This window comes from Elaeis guineensis, chromosome 3 (genome assembly GCF_000442705.2).
Source record: "Elaeis guineensis isolate ETL-2024a chromosome 3, EG11, whole genome shotgun sequence".
In the NCBI taxonomy this organism is placed as follows: domain Eukaryota; kingdom Viridiplantae; phylum Streptophyta; class Magnoliopsida; order Arecales; family Arecaceae; genus Elaeis; species Elaeis guineensis.
In genome coordinates, this window is record NC_025995.2 from 121568705 (window position 1) to 121587800 (window position 19096).

The following is a 19096-nucleotide window of genomic DNA, read 5'->3' on the forward strand; positions in this document are numbered from 1 at the left end:
TAATTTATGGCAGCAAAAAACATCATTCCTATATAATGGGAAAGCCTATCTCCATCATTTTATTTTTGAGAAGAAAATGACTGTTATTTTAGCATGTAAAGATTATTTAAAATATGTAGGCATGCCCACAAAAAAAAGAAAGAAGGGAAGAACAAGAAATGAAAAGAGGAAATCAAATTGGAAGGAATGCGAGTAGATCGGACCTTTAACATAATATTTTTTTCACCCAAAATTTTTTTTTTTCATCTGTAGATCAAAAAAAAAATTCTCATCATTCTCCACATCAGTAAAGATTTTTTTAAAAAAGGTGTATCATGATAAACTTTCTCTACTTTTAACTGGTTCGCTTCTATTGCTTCAAAAAGAAAGGTTAGGAACCGAGCGAAGAGAGAAGTATTTATTTATTAAAATTTAAAATTAAACTCCAAAGATATTTGGAGATTGGAGGAGGTTGGGGTCCACTGCGGGGCCAAGTAGTATGGTTATAACATGGGAGAAGTGGGTTGTATATATAATAAAAGATTTGTGCACGAGTTATTTGACTTATGGCCTGTTTGGCCAAGTTTTCGGAAAAAAAAAAAATTATTTTAAAAAAATAAAATATTTGATCAAATTTATTTTAAAAAATAATTTATTTTTAAATGATAACAGAAGTAATTTTTCTACCGTGGAAGAAAGTAGAAAATTAAAATTTATTTTGGAACTAGAAGCATAAGTAAAAAATTAATTTTTTTAAGATAAAAATACTCTTACTTAAAATCATTATTTACCATAACTATCCCTATTTATTTTCACATAATCCTTCTATTATTCTATTCAATATGTATTATCTTTGATTTAATTATATTTATATTGATTAAATTTTTTAATATATTTTTTATTATTTTATTTTAATATTTTAATTAAATAAAAAATAAAAACTTAATTAAAATTAACTATAATGAATATTTAAAATTATTTATCTATTTAAATAATATTAATTATAAAGTAAATCTATATATATCTTTTTTCGTAATTTGACAGTCAAAAATATTTTTTTTGAAAGATTTGTCAAATATAAATTACTTCATAAAAATGCTTATCAAATAATTTTGTTTGATACAAACTGTTTCTTTCTTACAGTACTTTTTTTTAAATTTTATTTTAAAAAATTATTTCAAAATAAATTGATTTTCACAGCTTGACCAAACAGACTCTTAGTTTGTCACGTAAATAGCTCACAATGTAGGTATGGATCCATGTACAACACCGAAAAGTATGATTGTCATGCTCCGAACCCAACATCCAGTTTGGATAGGTGATGGCCGCACACTCCTTAGAGCAAGCCCTAAAGAATATGCAAGGCCAAAAGTAATTCATTACAATCTCAACATCCATAATATCTGATTCTAATAATAACTTGTAAAACTTATATAATTATAAATAAAATTTCTTCAATCCTCTGATCAGGTATCATGACACTCTATCTATACATCTGTTCAGTCGCAAATCCATGCCATAGCCAACCATGAATATCCTGTAACTCTGAGAAAAAAAAAATAGAGGGATGTGAGCTTTACAGTCCAGTAAGAATTTTCATATCACACCAATATAATAATATAATCTAAAAATAAGGATAAGCAATAAAACATAAAATCTCATGTTCAATGTCCAGAATACTGCAAACATCTATAAATTATCTGTCTTGTCAAAAAAAATGCATCATCATATGTTAACAGGTTAAATACTTTTATTCAACAATTGTTTCATGTCTTATCTTTCATTTCTCTTTTCATGATCACATGATTTTTAACCTTTTCTTTCTGGCTCTGGACTAACCAAATCTATACCTCAATCATCATCCGAATCAATTTTCACTTAAAAGTCTTTCAAGGCTGTCCCAAGATGAGCTTCTGGCTGGTTATCCCACGTACGAAAGCCCATGAGAGGATGTCTCAGGCATAAGCTCCTGGTGGGCTGTCCCAGGCATGAGCTCCTGACCAGTTGATCCACCTATAAGCCAGTAGGGGCTGTCCTAGACATAAGCTCCTGACGGGCTGTCCCAGGCATAAGTTCCTGGCCGGCTGTCCCAGGCATAAGCTCCTGACGGGCTGTTCCACATGACAAGATTAGTACATACCATATCTCTTTTTTTCATTTATCATTATGTATTGATTTCATCAAATCAATTCTAACTTACATTATGATCAATTTAGATATATCATATCCATATAATTATGCCATCAATCTCTGATACATATATATTGACATAACATACTCATGCTCAAAATCAAATAATAGTATCTCAGATATAATAAATTCATCGATCTCAAATCCGACGATGCAAAATCAATGATGCAAGACCAACAGTAAAATAGCATATATATAATGGTGATCATATACAGAGATTCTTACCTCTATCGATGACTGATCTAAATACAGAAATTGATGAGCTCCTCAATCTATGTATCCGAAATCAAGATATTTTGCTCCATATCTTCTTGTACAACAAATACATCTCTACATAATCAGAGTTAAACATAAAAATCATATATGAAGAAATTACGAATAAATGATCATAATAACATAAATCCAAGACCTCTCTTAGGATTAATCCAGAATTGGGACTTATCTAAATATCTAGACCCTCCATTGGTCCACAAGACTCTTAGAAAGAGAAAATACATGAAGAGAGAGAAAATTTTAGAGAGAGAAAGTAGAGAGAATCTTTGTATCCTTCAGATGAAGAAATCATGATTGAAATTATCAGAGGTTCTATCAGAGCAATTCAATATGGATTAACCATGATCGATATTATAAATTTGAATAAGGACCGGACCGAGATCCAATCTACTGCATGAATTTTGAAACAATCTCAAGTCATCATATTTTTATCTCAAGTTTATCCTAGGATCCGTGATGCAATCAAAGAGAGAAAATGACCCTAAAGAGACAAAATCCATAAAGAGAGAGAGAGAGAAAAGGTCTAGAGAGAGAAAATAGAGAGAGTATCTAGAGAGAGAATCTAGAGAGAGAAGATGGAGAGAGGAGAGACAAAAGAGAGACAAAAGAGAGAGAGAAAATTCTCTCTCTTTCTTTCTATTTTTTTCTATTTTTTTTCTATTTTTATTTTTATTTTTATTTTTCTTTTTCTTTCTTTTCTTTTCTTCTTTCTCTTTTTCTTTTTTTTTCTTTTCTTCCTTCCTTCTTCTTCTTGTTTTCTCATTTTCTTCTTTCTTTCTCTTCCTTGGCCGAACAGGGGAGGACTAGAGGGAGGCTCGATGGCTTGACTCCGATGAGGGGTGGCGGCATCTGGTCGATGACGACAGAGCAAGAAAGACTAGCGGCGAGGTTCGACCGGTGAGAAAGCAAGAAACAATCAGAAAATAAGGTACCATCGCTTTTTCTTTTGTTTTCTGGTCATTGGCCGGTCACCGACGGCGAAGACCTTCAGGAAAGAGGGATAGAGAGATGAAGTCCTATCCTACATGGGAGACACTGCAGACGACGGCGCCGGTGGTCAGAAAAGAGGAGAAAAAGGGTTCAACCAAACAGAGCAAAATAAGGATTCACCTTTTCATAAATTTTTCGATGATCCTGATGGCCGGTGAGGGTGCATCGTGCCATGGAAAGGAGGGGAAGAAAGAGGAGAAAGGAGATAAGGGCTTACCTCCAACTCCGATGAGGTCTCCGACGAGTATTTGAGATGAATACGATGAGGATATCCGCGGCTTCAATGAAAAAATTCAAGAAAAATAAAAGGAGAAATTCGGTGCTCGTCGTGGTTAGCCGTGGAGAAGAGAAGGAGGATTTTATAGACATCTTCCTAGGGTTCCTTGTGGCCCTAGGAGTCCTCCCAGTCGAACGTGGGGAAGAAGAAGAAGACTCCAATGGGAGTCTTCTTCCAAATTTTTTTTTCCCTCGTATGGGCTTGATTCAGGGCCAAATTGGGCTGAACTATTATATTCTCCCCCCTTAAAATAATTTCATCTTTGAAATTAAGTTATGTTGTTTGAGATATGTATATTTTAAATAAATATATATATATACATGCATCATATCATTCTCACACTTTCAATAATGTCTTATATATTATTTATTTCTCATGATCTTGTTATAACAAAAATTATTTGAAATCTCAAACTCATCCCTTCTTATTGATTTCTCAACTTTTTTTTTGAAGAACCGTAATATTTTGGACTTGTATTAATATACCACAGTTATTTGTCCAATACATTCCACTCGAAATTTATAATTATCTCAAACTGCCTATGATAGAAAAATAAATAAAGACTGAACATCGAGCACTCTTCACAATCATCGATTTCTTTCTTCTCTTGATCTTCTAATTAATTTAATAGATAGACTTTCATCTTAAGAAAACTTCAATCTTCTATATCAGTTCGAGTAACAATATTAAATTTTAAAGAAAAAAATATGACATCTGTATCAAGACATTCTAGGTTTGTACTAATAAAAGAATTATCAAGCTGTTAATAATAAACTTGAGATGTCTAGAATTCTTCTTGGTATTATCTGCAATGAAGTAATCTACTGACAAAAATTATCAGACTATGATCAGATTAGATCAAAATCTATAGCATCCTTTCATTATCAATAAAATCCTTTCTTATTTGCAACTAATATATTCCATCATAATATCTTTTGAATCAAATAATTAATATTTTTATTCAATTTAATCCACCACGCTTTTGCTATGCACTCTGATCTTAATTTATCAAATTACATAGATTTATCTAAAGATAAGAATATCTTTATATGTTAGATCAATCAAAGATAGATCTAACTTTCAAATTTCATATAAAACTTAAAGCAAAACTTTAAGTTTCTTTATCTTAACTACCATTTGGGCATAGCACATCAAAATTAAATCTTGATCCACTTTCTATTTTTGAAATCATTGTATAAGCTTCATCACTCTTCAAGAATCTAACATATCTAGAATCAATTGAAGTTAACCTTCGATTTATCTTACAATCATTTAGATAATTTTCAAACTAATATTTCTTTTTAAAAGAATTAATTCCAACTTGACAAGCTAGAAAAACTCAAGCCAACATCCTTGTAAGTAGAATCAACTTGATTATTTCTTATAGAGCTCTCTTCATTACAACCCTTAATATTAATTGATAAATCTATACAAAATCTTATCTCTTATATAAGTCATTCAAAATTTAACACTAGCAAGATATCTTAGTTCAATTCAGAAATCTAAACTTTGATTTGAACAATTAATACACTTCATCATCTTCAACAATCACAAGAAAAATTAAAGAATCTAATTTAAAGATAGTAATATGAATTATTAAAGATTTCATCATAACGTATATATCATACTCTAACAAAACCAATTTTCTTATTCAAATCATCAAAATTCCTTAGATCCACTTAGAAAAGCAAACTTTTGTCTTGAAATTTAATGCAATTTAAAAGATTAAAATAATCACATCCAAATATGTTATTTTGAATAACCAAAGATTTCACCAAGAGGTGTATCTCATATTCTCATAATAAAATTTAAATATATTTTTCATTTAAAATTGAGTTTTATATATAACCTTTTATAGGTTCAATGCTCAAATATATTTCTCTCTCATATGACACAATTCTTTCTTAGACCATACCCTAATTAACTTCTTTTTTAACAAATCCAAAATTTATAATGCTCAGATAATTATCATCGAAATTAGAAAAAGTATCATGATCTTCAATCATATAAGTTTAACATTTCAAAATCATCTAGTATACTTAACATAACTTATCAAAATCTTGTACTTCATTCCAAGATCAACTCTTCTCATACTTAGGTCAACCTTACTAATTGAAATCCAAGATATAACTCGTCAATTTTATTATGGATATCATATATCACTTATGCATAAATTTTATCATAGTATCTATTGATTCGAAATTTAACTATTGAATCTTTTCTTTTATATTTATCATGTTCCTCATGATCATAGCTTCAAGTTCAAATATTACTAAAATCACAATCTCAAATAATTATAATCTTAAGCTTAAATATTACTTAAGTCATATTCTCTAATGATCATAATCTAAACTCTAATATCATTCTATCACATCCTTAATGATCATAACCTTAAACTCTAATATTATCTATCATACTCTATTGATTATAATCCTAAAGTTTTTTATATCACTTATATGACAATCCCTAGTGACCTTAAACTTAGGCTCTAGTACTGTTCTGTCATATCCTAATTACTTATATCATAATCCTCAAATGATCATAACCTGAGCTCAGATATCATGCTGTAATATTCTAATCACTTATATCATAATCCCTAATGATCATAACCTATGTTCTGATATCATTCTGTCACATCCTATTGATCATACATAAAGTTTTGATATCACTTCATAATTCCTAGTGATCTTAAACCTAAGCTCTGATATTATTCTATCACATCTTAATCACTTATATCATAATCTCCAATGATCATAACCTAAGCTCTAATACCATTCTGTTATGCCCCGAACCCAACACCTGGGTCGGATACGTGATGGCCGCACACTCCATAGAGCAAACCCTAAAGAATATGCAAGATCAAAAGTAATTCATTACAATCTCAACATCCATAATATCTGATTCCAATAATAACTTATAAAACTTATATAATTATAAATAAAAATTTTTTAATCCTCTGATCAGGTATCATGACACTCTATCTATACATCTGCTTAATCGCAAATCTATGCCATAGCCAACCATGAATATCCTGTAACTCTGAGAAGAAAAAGAAAAATAGAGGGGTGTGAGCTTTACAGTCCAATAAAAATTTTCATATCACATCAATATAATAATATAATTTAAAAATAAGGATAAGCAATAAAACAAAAAATTTCATGTTCAATATCCAAAATACTGCAAATATCTATAAATTATCTGTCTTGTCAAAAGAAATGTATCATCATATATTAACAGGTAAAATACTTTTATTCAACAATTGTTTCATGTCTTATCTTTCATTTTTTTTTCATAATCACATAATTTTTAACTTTTTCTTTCTGGCTCTGGACTAACCAAGTCTATACCTCAGTCATCATTCAAATCAATTTTCACTTAAAAGCCTTTCAAGACTGTCCTAGGATGAGCTTCGACCGGCTGTCCCACATACAAAAGTCCATGAGAGACTGTCCCAAGTATAAGCTCCTGGCGAACTGTCCCAAGCATGAGCTCCTGGCCAGCTGATCCATCTATAAGTCAATGGGGGCTGTCCCAGACATAAGCTTCTGGCGGACTGTCCCAGGCATAAACTCCTGATGGACTATTCCACATGATAAGGCTAGTCCATACCATATCTCTCTTTTTCATTTAATCATTATGTGTGGATTTCATTAAATCAATTCCGACTTACATTATGATCAATTTAGATATGTCATATCCATATAATCATGCCATCAATCTCTGATACATATGTATTGACATAATATACTCATGCTCAAAATCAAATAACAGTATCTCATATATAATAAATTCATCGATCTCAAATCCGATAATGCAAAATCAATGATGCAAGACCAACAGTAAAATAGCATATATATAATGGTGATCATGTACAGAAATTCTTATCTCTATCGATGACTGATCTAAATACAGAAATTGATGAGCTCCTCAATCTATGTATCCGAAATCAAGATATTTTGCTCCATATCTTCTTATACAACAAATATATCTCTACATAATCAGAATTAAACATAAAAATCATATATGGAGGAATTACGGATAAACGATCGTAATAACATAAATTCAGGACTTCTCCTAGGATTAACCAAGAATTGGGACTTATCTAAATATCTAGACCCTCCATTGGTCCACAAGACTTCTAGAGAGAGAAAATATATGAAGAGAGAGAAAATTTTAGAGAGAGAAATTAGAGAGAATCTTTGTATCCTTCGGATGAAGAAATCATGATCGAAATCATCAGAGGTTCTATCAGAGTGACTCAATATAAATTAACCATGATCGATATTATAAATTTCGAATAAAGATCGAACCGGGATCCAATCTACTGTATGAATTTTGGAGCAATCTCAAGACATCATATTTTTATCTTAAGTTTATCCTAAGGTCCGTGATGCAATCAAAGAGAGAGAATGACCCTAGAGAGACAAAATTTATAAAAAGAGAGAGAAAAGATCTAGAGAGAGAAAATAGAGAGAGAATCTAGAGAGAGAAGATGGAGAAGGTAGAGAGAGGAGAGAGGAAGAGAGAGAAAAGAGAGAGAAAATTCTCTCTCTTTCTTTCTATTTTTTTCTTTCTTTTTCTTTCTTTTTTTTTTCTTTCTTTCTTTTCTTTTCTTCTTTCTTTTTTTCTTTTTCTTTTCTTTTCTTTCTTCCTTCTTCTTCTTTTCCCGTTTCTTCTTTCTTTCTCTTCCTTGGCCGAACAGGGGAGGACCAGAGGGAGACTCGATGGCTTGGCTCTGGTGAGGGACGACGGCATCTGATCGATGATGACAGAGTAAGGAAGGTCGGCGGCGAGGTTCGACCGACGAAAAATCAAGAAACAATCGAAAAATAGGATACCGTCGTTTTTTCTTTTATTTTTTGATCATTGACTGGTCACCGACGGCCAAGACCCTTGGGGAAGAAGGATATAGAGATGAAGTCCTATCCTACGGGTGAGACGTCGCAGACGGCGGTGCCGGTGGTCGGAAAAGAGGAGGAAAAAGGTTCGGCCAAACAGAGAAAAACAGGGGTTCACCTTTTCATTGATTTTTCAACGATCCTGATGGCCAGTGAGGGTGCACTGTGCTGTGGAAAGGAGGGGAAGGAAGAGGAAAAAGGGGAGAAGGACTTACCTCCGACTCCGGTGAGATCTTCGGTGAGTATTTGAGATGAACACGATAAGGACATCCATGGCTTCAACGAAAAAATTCGAGAAAAATAAAAAGAGAAATTCGATGCTCGTCGTGGCTAGCCATGGAGAAGGGAAGGAAGATTTTATAGAGATCTTCCTAGGATTTCTTGTGGTTCTAGGAGTTTTTTTTTCAATCGGATGTAGAAAAGAAGAAGAAGACTCCAACGAGAGTCTTCTTCCAAAATTTTTTTTTTTTTTATATGAACTTGATTCAAGATCCAATTGGGTCGGGTTATTACAACGACAGTGGATGGACTGCATCTACTGCTGCACCACACTTCGTGATGCTCTTTTTTTTTTTTTTTTTTTTTTTTTTTTTTTTTTTTTTTTTTTTTTTTTTTTTTTTTTTTTTTTTTTTTTTTAAGAAAAGCTACTGGATTGATGGGGCGCCTAAAATATTTGAGACCACGCACTTCATAAATCGACTACAGAATCCGGCTCAGTTGCACCGTATTTTCCGCACTGACTCAGCTACACTTTAGTAACGGTTAAAGAATTTCTTTATAGAAAAAGGGAAATGATCAGGAGGCGGGGTAAATTGGCATCCGTCCGATATGTCGGTGACTGACGGCCCGCGGCCGGTTTAGATTAATTAACTACGTCCTCTAGTCTCTATAAATAACCTCCCAAACCCCCACTCCAGGACTTCTGTTATTTCTCCCCTCTCCGTCCCCCATTCGCCTTCGATCCAATCCTCCGTGGGGCAAGCACGAAGCCGAAGCGGCCGAGGTGGAAGATGAAGCCTCCGACGAGGCCGCCCGGCACTCGGGCGGGTCGAAGCCTGTAATTCTTGCGACCAATGCCGATGGGATTGGGTCCCCCGATCTTACGATTATTGTTCATCTTTTGGTCCCAATTCGTGACGGGTTTATCTCTTTGGTGTTTTTATTCCCTTTTTTGTTTCGATCTTGTTTCCTTTCAAGTCTGGATTACTTAAATCTTCTGGTGTTCTTTGGATTTATTTATTTATTTAGTTTTGATCTTTTTCGCTTTTGGTTCGGATTCTTGAAGTGTTCCGATGTTCTTTTGGAGAATCTTGCAAAGTTGACATCAAGACGTGCTCTGTTCTCGTTGTGGATGAGTTCTTTCCTCTTGTCCGTCTGATTAATTTGCTAATCTTTACGGGTCATTTTCTTTGTTGGTCTGTCTTTTTTTGTTTCGATTTCTTTATTATCCCTTTCTAGTTGGATTTTTGAGCTCTTCTGCTGTTCTTTTTGATGAATTTTGCTTCTTGTTTCGCTTCTGGCATCTTGTGTGTTGGACGTTAACATCAGGAATTGCTTGGTATCGTGGATCCTGTTTGGTATCTAATAATTTTTAATTATTTTTTTTTTGTTACCATAATTTTTAATTCTTTGCATGGTTAACAGCTTTTTCTTTTGTTTTCATTTCTTATTTGGTGGGGTGTTTGCGTTGGCTAACTTATATATATATATATATATATATATGTATATGTTTTGACGTTCCCCGCTTTTCATTTATTTTCATCGTCTTTTGTGGGGTTTTGGCTATTTCATATCCCCAAGGTCACAAATTGTGGTTTCTCGATATTTATGTGGTTGTTTCATTGGTTATCCGTTATTTCATCAAATTGGTTTCTGAATGATCCTGGCTTTCTTTTTCAACGGTTTTGTGTTCCTTTTTGTAGCTGGGTTTCTTGTAACTGCTAATTTTGACGTAGTGTTTTTCTGGGTTTCTTGCCTGGTACTTTTTTCTCTTCTTTCTGATAACAATGTTATTCTTTATGCTTATTTTCAGTTTTGCATCTGCCACCAATTTCCATCTATTGCCTTCTGAAACATTTTGTTCTGGGTCAATTCACAGCTTGTGGTTCATTGGTATCAATTTGGACGTTTTGTTTTGTTTTGTTTTTTTTGTTAATGTCTTTTGTGAGAACGTTTTAATGACATTGCAAGGTTCCTGTTGTTTTGCCCTGTCTATTAAGTCACGATTTGGTTTCCCAGTCCCATTTCTTTCAGATATGTACTTACATGAAACTTGTAATACAGGAAATGCTTTAAGCTTTATTTGTGGAGGGCAATCTTTTTGCTTACAATGTTGTTATTGTTCCTACATTTGCTATGGGAAGTCCTGCTGATTGTCTCTTTATCTTTGTCTGGAGCATCGTGACCAGCACTTTGTGCATCTTCAGGAATGCACATAGACTCTAGTCATTTTATTTCTTTTCTACCTTTTTGTATACTCATGACTTCCAAATCTTAGTTCATCTTTTTGGTTGTCAGTGGAACTGAAAGTGGATCAAGTTGTGGTCATGATATTCAAGTATACAGATGTTATCATTTGCTTTCCTGGAGTTTGGCCACCTATCAACACTTCTACCCTGTCTTGGGCTGATAAGATGTTTCCACATGCTCGGTGCTTGTTAATATTGACTTCCTCATTTCCTTTGTCATGTTAAAATTCCATGTTCTGTTTAATCATGTGGTCTCTGAACATCTTTGTCAAGTTATCAAAATTTCTTCTTTGATTCTATTGTGTGCCTCATCTTTTGTACAATTCTGAACCAGTTTGGCCATCAGACCTGCTTCATTCATTATACAGCTGTGAACGAGCTTGGATTTTGGACCTTCTGTATTTCCTTGTTTTAAAATTTTATATAGGCCTCTTCCGTTTGGAATACATACAGAAATCCTCACAACTCCTACTCACATACAGTTCCTGGAGCGAGAGAGGCTTTTAATATGCAGCATAATTTTCCTATCAGTTAGATTTATTGTAAATATTAAACAGTGCCATTTTTATTGTGGGTTTCCCTGTTTAGAGATTCTTATATAACATTATAAAGTTTGCATTACAAATAATGGAGATTTACCCTATCAATTTACATGTGGTTGTATGGATGCTTGCCATCTCTCATGAAAAGCCAGCTTTTCCTTTGCTAGCTTATCCTTTTTCTTTTGATTTCCTCCATTTTCAATTTTTTTTTTTTTTGGTTAGTAACTTGCTAGTTGGAACTTCAGTGTCAGGGGTTGCTTTATTCTCCAGTGAGGTTGTTCCTCTGTTTCTTTCTGATAATTTTGTTGTCTTGCGAGATAACATTTCAATGGTGTTGCAAGACTCTTGTTGCTTTGCCCTTGCTATTAAGTTATGACCTAGTTTCACCAGATTATTTCTAGAGAGACATATTTACATAAAAATTCAATTGATTGTAATATCGAACATGTGAACATGATGAAAAAGTTAAGCTTTATAGATGAAGGGCAATTTCTTTTGCTTATCATGTTGTAATTGCAATTGGAACTCCTGCTGATTGTGCCTGTTTATCTTTGTTGAAGGTGTTGTTTTATTGATTGCGACCAACACCTATATGTATCTTTAAGAATGCTGGAGATTATAGTAGACTTGTGGTAATTTCTTCCTTTCTGGATACTTATTACTCCCAAATTTTGATACATCTTTTAGGTTATCAGTGGAATTAACAGTGGGTCAAGTTGTGGTCATGATATGCAAGTATCCAAGTCTTATCATTTATTTTTTGCTTTACCACAGTTTGATCAGCTGTCAACACCTCTAATTTATGTTGGATTGGTAAAGTTTTTTACATGCTGGGTTCTTTGAAAATAACCCTTGCTTTTTCATGCTTGCTTGTATTTGTTTTCTTTTTTTTTGTTTTAAGCATTTATGTTTTCTGTAGCATCATAACTTAATATTCTACCATTTTTACTTAAAGCTTGGATTTCATCAATCAGCACATCTAAAGAAAGCCTAAAAGAGTAGTGGTTTCAAATTTTACCACTGGTTGAGGTCTATTTCTTCTGGGAAGTTTTTTGCTTTTAATGCACAGTTTTTCCTTTGTGCCGCGTGCATTTGTCTTTAAATTAATGGTGGGCCCATGTGATAATTCAAGCATTTGTTTCCTTGCAGTATCAATGTGCATGGCTAATATGCAACTCATCATACAAGAAAAGCACGTTTTTTATAGTCCAGATTTTATTAAACTAATAAAGTCATGCCTGGAATCATTCTTCCTTGCTCCAAAGTTTTTTAAATTAATATTTGTTTGCTATGAATTTTTCCATATGTTGTTTTGGTAAGAAACTTGCCCAAATGGTTTACCTTATTGAGTACAATGCTCATAATCTTCAAATCCTTGTACATAAATCAAAACGATTTGGTTGGATGCATATATATGTTTTATAAATCTAGAAATTGATTACTACTGTACTTTTGCTCTATGCTCATGGCATTGTCTTGATATTAAAAACTGTATAAAGGAGATCCATTCATTAGCCAAGCTGGCCTAATTTCCTTCCTTATGCATCATGCTTTTATTGCTACTCCTTGTGCTCCCAAAAGTTAAAAGCTGCACTGTTTCTCTCCTTGCATGGTCTCATCTGCAGTGCATTATATTTATGCCTTTCAGTATTGTGCTGATCTCTGTAACTTTATGTTCCATGTGTTTCTTCACTTAAAATCTTTTGAAGATGTATCCCTTCCTTCGAAACATTTCATTCTCCATCAACACTACTTCACCATTCTCATTTGTTATGCATCCAATCTGATCCATATCCATTTTTCTCCGTATTGTTTTTAGGTGTTAAATATCTTTCTCACTCTTTTTGTAGCTTGTTGCTTGCTAATAATAATGAACCTGCTATATGAATTGCCTCTTTCAACTTTTGCTTAATTGCATCACACCACCATGATGTGTACGTTATTATCTGATGCTTGCAGTGTTTTTCTAGCTGTTCTCCTTAATTTCTCACTTGTTGAAACCATACCCAATTACTTTTAAGACTTTCAAATTCACTTCTCTGTTATTGTAATTTGTGTTGAAGTGCAGTAGCTTTTTCTTGTTTCGAACTGAAACACTTTATGCTTGGACTCTTTTTACTTTGCTTGTTATTCTTTCTGCCTGTGCTGTATGTATTGATAGCTACTAGCTTATGTTGAATTTGCAGATTATCTGTATTATGTAGTTAACAACCTTCCAACAAATTATTTTGTGTTGAATTTGTGCCGCTCTTGGAAGTTGCTAGATGTGTAATTTTTTTTTCTTAGAATATGTATTCTGTTCTATGAGTCTTATCTCTACAAATTCAGATACCGCACTGCCATTTTCATGGCGGAGTTTGTTGAATTTTGCTATGGAAAAAGATGAAATTCTAGAAAGTGATATCAAGGATGTGGTTGGTATTCATTTTTACCATTGATGATTCGTGGTTTTAGGGACAATAAGCTCTCCAGCAAAGTAGCCTGCTGAACATTGGAATTCCTACCACCCCTTCTACAAATAAGGTTTGAATTTGTCATGTTCTCATCTGTTGATAGAAGCTTATAAACTATCTTGAGACATTTAGTTTTACGAAACAAATCTTTAAGTTCTTTAGCCTGTATAAATATCATTGCTTTTCTCAAAATGGTCTATTCTAAGTTCCTAACTTTGTTGCTGATGCTTGACACTCTTCAATAGCAACATTTTGATTACAGTACCGCTTATCACTGAATTTAGTTGAGAATTGTTTTCATCCATGTCCAGTAATAAGCTTGCACTCTAGTCTGTTTTTGTTCCTCTCATTTGGAGCTACAGGTGAGACTAAGAGGCAAGTCAACAACACAACATAAATCTTTTTTGTAGAAATGACTGATTGAAAAGCTATAAGAGAAGTGAGAAGGTGGGATTATTACTGATTTTTGGATTGATTGTTAAGTTTTTTTGGGTGTAGAAGTAAATAATGTGTATTGTAGAGTAGAAATATTTAGATATGGATTAGAGGTGCCAAAATACTAGTAGGTTTATGCTTTAGCATGCTGAAGTATCTCCAATTGAACTTGCCCTGACTACTGTATACTACTAGATGTTTCGGGTGTCACATGATACTATCTATATGGCGCTCCTGCTCCTAGATGCACTTATGAACATGGTGTTGATTTTGGTGTAGATAACTAATTTGAATGAGATAATATGAGTTAATGGATATAATTTTTCTTTTTGACTGAAAGATACGATGAACCTGTGATAAAATATATCATGCATATGCTTGTTTAAGAACGATCGAAAAGGATTTGGCGAAAAGAAAGAGAGGAGATATGGTGAGTCAGATCATTTAGATTTTAAATTGGAAGAGCCTGATAGAGGGAGCCACATATACACATATCCCTATCAGGATCAATTGACTATGGCCATACTGAGCTTGAAAGATGTGTGGTTTGATGACATGATGACCCTTAACAGGACATACAAACCTTGTGTGGTCAGTATTCACAGTTTCTACATATCAATTTATAATTTAAACTGCTTTTTTTTTTTTTTTTTGGGAACCAGTCCATTTGAGATGAATCATGAAAATTTGTCATACAATTGTTAACATAAATTACATCATTGAAATGATGAAATTTCTTATAAATATGCAGTAGGAGCCTAACCATGTTATTTTTACTTCACTTTTTTTCTGTTTTAGTTATAAGTCTTGCAGAAGGACACTACTTGTTTAACCTCATGCTACATAAGTTTGGAGTTTGTTCTGGGTGAGCTCTATGCTTGTATGGTGGAACTTTTGGCTTGTGCAGGTCATAATGAGAAGCCCATGAACTCATCAAGTCAGTGGTTATCAAGCCAGGGATTGGGTTCTTCTCTCTGGTTGTAACAATCATAAAAAGTTGAAGCTTCGAGAGCAAATGGTGGAAAAGGTTTGTGATGGACCCTCCTTGTTCTAATCTCATGCTACATAACTTTGGAGTTCGTTCCAGGTGAGAAGCTCTATGCTTGTATGGTGGATCTTTTGGTTTGTGCAGGTCATAATGAAGAAGCCCATGAACTCATCAAGTCAGTGGTTATCAAGCCAAGGATTGTCGCTTGGGTTGTTCTTCTCTCCGGTGGTAACAATCATAAAAAGTTAAAGCTTCATGAGCAAATGGCGTTAAAGGTTTGTGTTAAATTCAGAAGATTTACTGATAAAAAAATAAATTGGTTTGGTGAGATGAGAAAATTGGGTTGCGTTCCAAAGAGTGTTTCATGACCTTAAGGGTCTGTTCTGTTATGGATAAATATCATAAGAAAGTTGGTCAACTTTTTCATTGACCAATTTATCTATGTTCTCACACTTTTCAAAATAAGTACGTTACTTTCTCATGAATAGCATTTATCCATTAAATGAGAAAAAATTTTATCCATCTAAGAGATGGCTAAATCATTTTCTTATCAACTGAAAAAATAACCTTTTTAATTCATTTCTAATATACCCTTAACCTTATAGTAATAATATAATATATTATAATATAGTATATCATAATATAATATAATATATTATTATATATAATAATATTTATATATAGAATATTATATTATAATATTATAATAAATTATTATAATATATTAATATAATATTATATAATATATTATAATATACTATAATATATTATAATAATATATAACAATAAAATAAAATAATATATTAATATATTATAATATAATTATATAATTATATAACAATATAATATATTATATTATTATATACTATATTATTATAATATAATATATCGTATTATAGTATTTTATATAATAATATTTATGTAATACTATAATAATAATATAATATAATATATTATTATACAGTATAATATAATATAATATAATAATGATATTATAACATTATAAGATAATATATCATATTATACTATTATATATAATAATATTTCTACAATAAAGGATATTATGAAAAATATTGATGGATCTTAGCAACTTATCCAGAAAACTAGTAATACAAAAGAATATGGATAAATTATTTTTCTATCTAAATGTTGCCTGTAAAATACTTACCCAGAAAAATATAGATTCTTGGATAAATCTTTTATCCTTAAAAGAACAGGCCCTAAGGAGTAAGTAAAGAGGAGGTTGCTTTGCAACCATTGTGAGAGGCTGGCCATAGCATTTGGATTGTTGAACACTAGCCCGGGAACAAGGATTTTGATGATCAAGAATCTAAGCACCGTGACTGCTCTGGCACAACCATGTCTTAAACAGTCAACTGGGAGGTGGCATCGAGGAATGTGAAAGATTGTGATTGCTATGGCACAACTATGTCTTAAACAGTCAATTGGGAGGTGGCATCGAGGAATGTGAAAGATTGTGACTGCTATGGCACAACTATGTCTTAAAAATAGTGAACCAGAAGGTTGCAGTGAGGAATGTGAAACAAGTCATCATTTTAAAGATGGAATGCTTACTCATGGAGATCGCTTGTAATTTTTGTGCCTTGACGAAGAGCCAAGGAGAACAGATAGCTTCAATCTTGAATTTTGATGAACAGCTGGAAGCAGCTCCAACAGCAACATATGCTGATCTTGAGGTATGCCTATGTTTAGTTGTTATTCTATTTTGAGCGGCCTGATGATCTCAAAGTAATGATAGGTGAATGTGCTAAAATATCATACTGCTTTAATGTCTATATGCCTAATTTATATGAAATAAGAAAATAAATATCAAGAGTTCATTGCCCAGATCTAGTAGTTATATGGAAATGTTTTCTTGATAATTTATTGTTTAAACCAAATTTCTCAAACTCAAGGATTATGGGGTCAAATGAAATCATGTGGTCCTCATAATATATTGGCCATAGGGCAATCATTGTACTGATCAGAGTTAATTAGTTCTATTTGATGGGCTTATGTTGCAGGTAATCAAGTGAAGATCAAGATATACTGTCATCAGGTGTATTTGTAGTGCTGAAGGTTCTCCCTCTAAGAGAGCATATTCTCCTTTTTTTTGAATTTCTTCATTGTCCTCGTTCTATGATTTTAGTTTGAATTTTGTTTTGTCATTCAATTGATTTGAAGACATTGATAGCTTTTCCATATTGGCGTTGTACTATTGGATGCTACGGTGTTTCTACAGTATAAAACCAGCATTAAGAACTATAGCTTCTAGACTCTAGACTGTTTGTAAACATTTTTGGATGAGTAGAATAATGGTCTACTGAAGTTTTTCCTGCATGTTTTCATATTTTTCTTCCTGGGAATTTTATTGGGAACGAATACTACCGCGGTCTCCACTTTTCAAATCTACATAACAGTATTAGCATTTTTATCAATCAAGTTCCCAATTCCCAAGTAGATGACAGGTTATTTCCATTCTGTACTAAACATTCTGAATAAAAACAAATAAGAGTATAAATGGACATTTTCTTGTCTTCACGAATTTTAATAAAAACTAGTAATCAAAATGCAATGAAGTTTGGGTGACAATGGGCTTTGACAATTTTATGCTTGAACCACGCCTGGGGTTTACACTTCGGCCCTGAGCTCGGCGCTGCTTCAACTAGGTATAGAGGACACGCCTAAGCCCAGCTTGACTTGTGATTGAGAAATTCTTTCTGCACCGTGGGTAATGCGGCTCGACGCACACCGCCCACGATTATTGGTCGGCATGCGGGCTCGAGCATCGGCCCTAAGAAATAAAAATTTTTTTTTGGGACCCGTGCGCCGATCAATCACTGCAGATGGTGCGGCTCGACCGCACTATACGCTGACCAATCACCACAGGCGGTGCGGCCCGCATGCCGACCAATCATCGTAGACAGTGTGATCGAGCCACACCGCCCACGATGCAGGGAGAAATTTTTCTTTGCAGCTTCATCATGAGCACTGCCTGCGGTGCAGAAAGAATTTCTCCTTTGCAGCTACACCGTTCACAGTGCAGAAGGAATTTCTCCTCCGCATTTTACCTATTATGGATGTTTACGAGACTGGTTCACTGGTTGTCTAACTATATCTATTCTTACTTTTTAGTCTTTATTATTGATGGGATGTTATCCTTCTTGTTGAGTTTTGTTGCTACTGAAATCGGTTGGAGTCAGAAACGGACATCTGGAAACCTCATGCGTGATGATGCTGGTATTAGAATGACCTACAAAATAAATCTCAAATAAGATGTTATGGCTCCAGCGAGAACCCTCCGACGTTAAAGTCAGAAAAATAGAGAACAAGAGAGCAGTAATGGGTTCTCTGAGAAGGGTTTGATTGGATTTACCTGGATCTTCGGGGCTTTAATTATGTATATAGAAGGATGCCGGACAGTTGGATTGTTAGCTGTAAGATTGCACGATCTCGAGATTGTCGGACCGTTGAAATTGTCATAGCGGACGAGATGATTCAGCCTTCGATCACTCTCGTGAGAAGATTGTTATTGGTAGCATATTGAGTGGGAGATTTGAATGCCCCTTTTGAATAATCTCGAAGATCGTGCCTGTTCTTTTG

At 33.4% G+C, this 19096-nt stretch overlaps 1 long non-coding RNA gene across 7 annotated transcripts; it reads left to right on the forward strand.

Moving 5' to 3' along the window:
• Window positions 1-9514: 9514 nt before the first annotated feature.
• Window positions 9515-17833, forward strand: LOC105040450 (uncharacterized). 7 transcript variants are annotated; one of them, XR_012140226.1, is made up of 6 exons: window positions 9516-9664; window positions 12178-12249; window positions 13946-15532; window positions 15638-15768; window positions 16866-17190; window positions 17518-17833. It is a non-coding gene; the product is annotated as an uncharacterized lncRNA (long non-coding RNA). The 7 variants fall into 7 exon arrangements; XR_012140227.1 differs by having other exon boundaries at window positions 9517-9664; window positions 14072-15532; XR_012140222.1 differs by having other exon boundaries at window positions 9515-9664; window positions 12178-15532.
• The last annotated feature ends 1263 nt before the right edge of the window (window positions 17834-19096 follow it).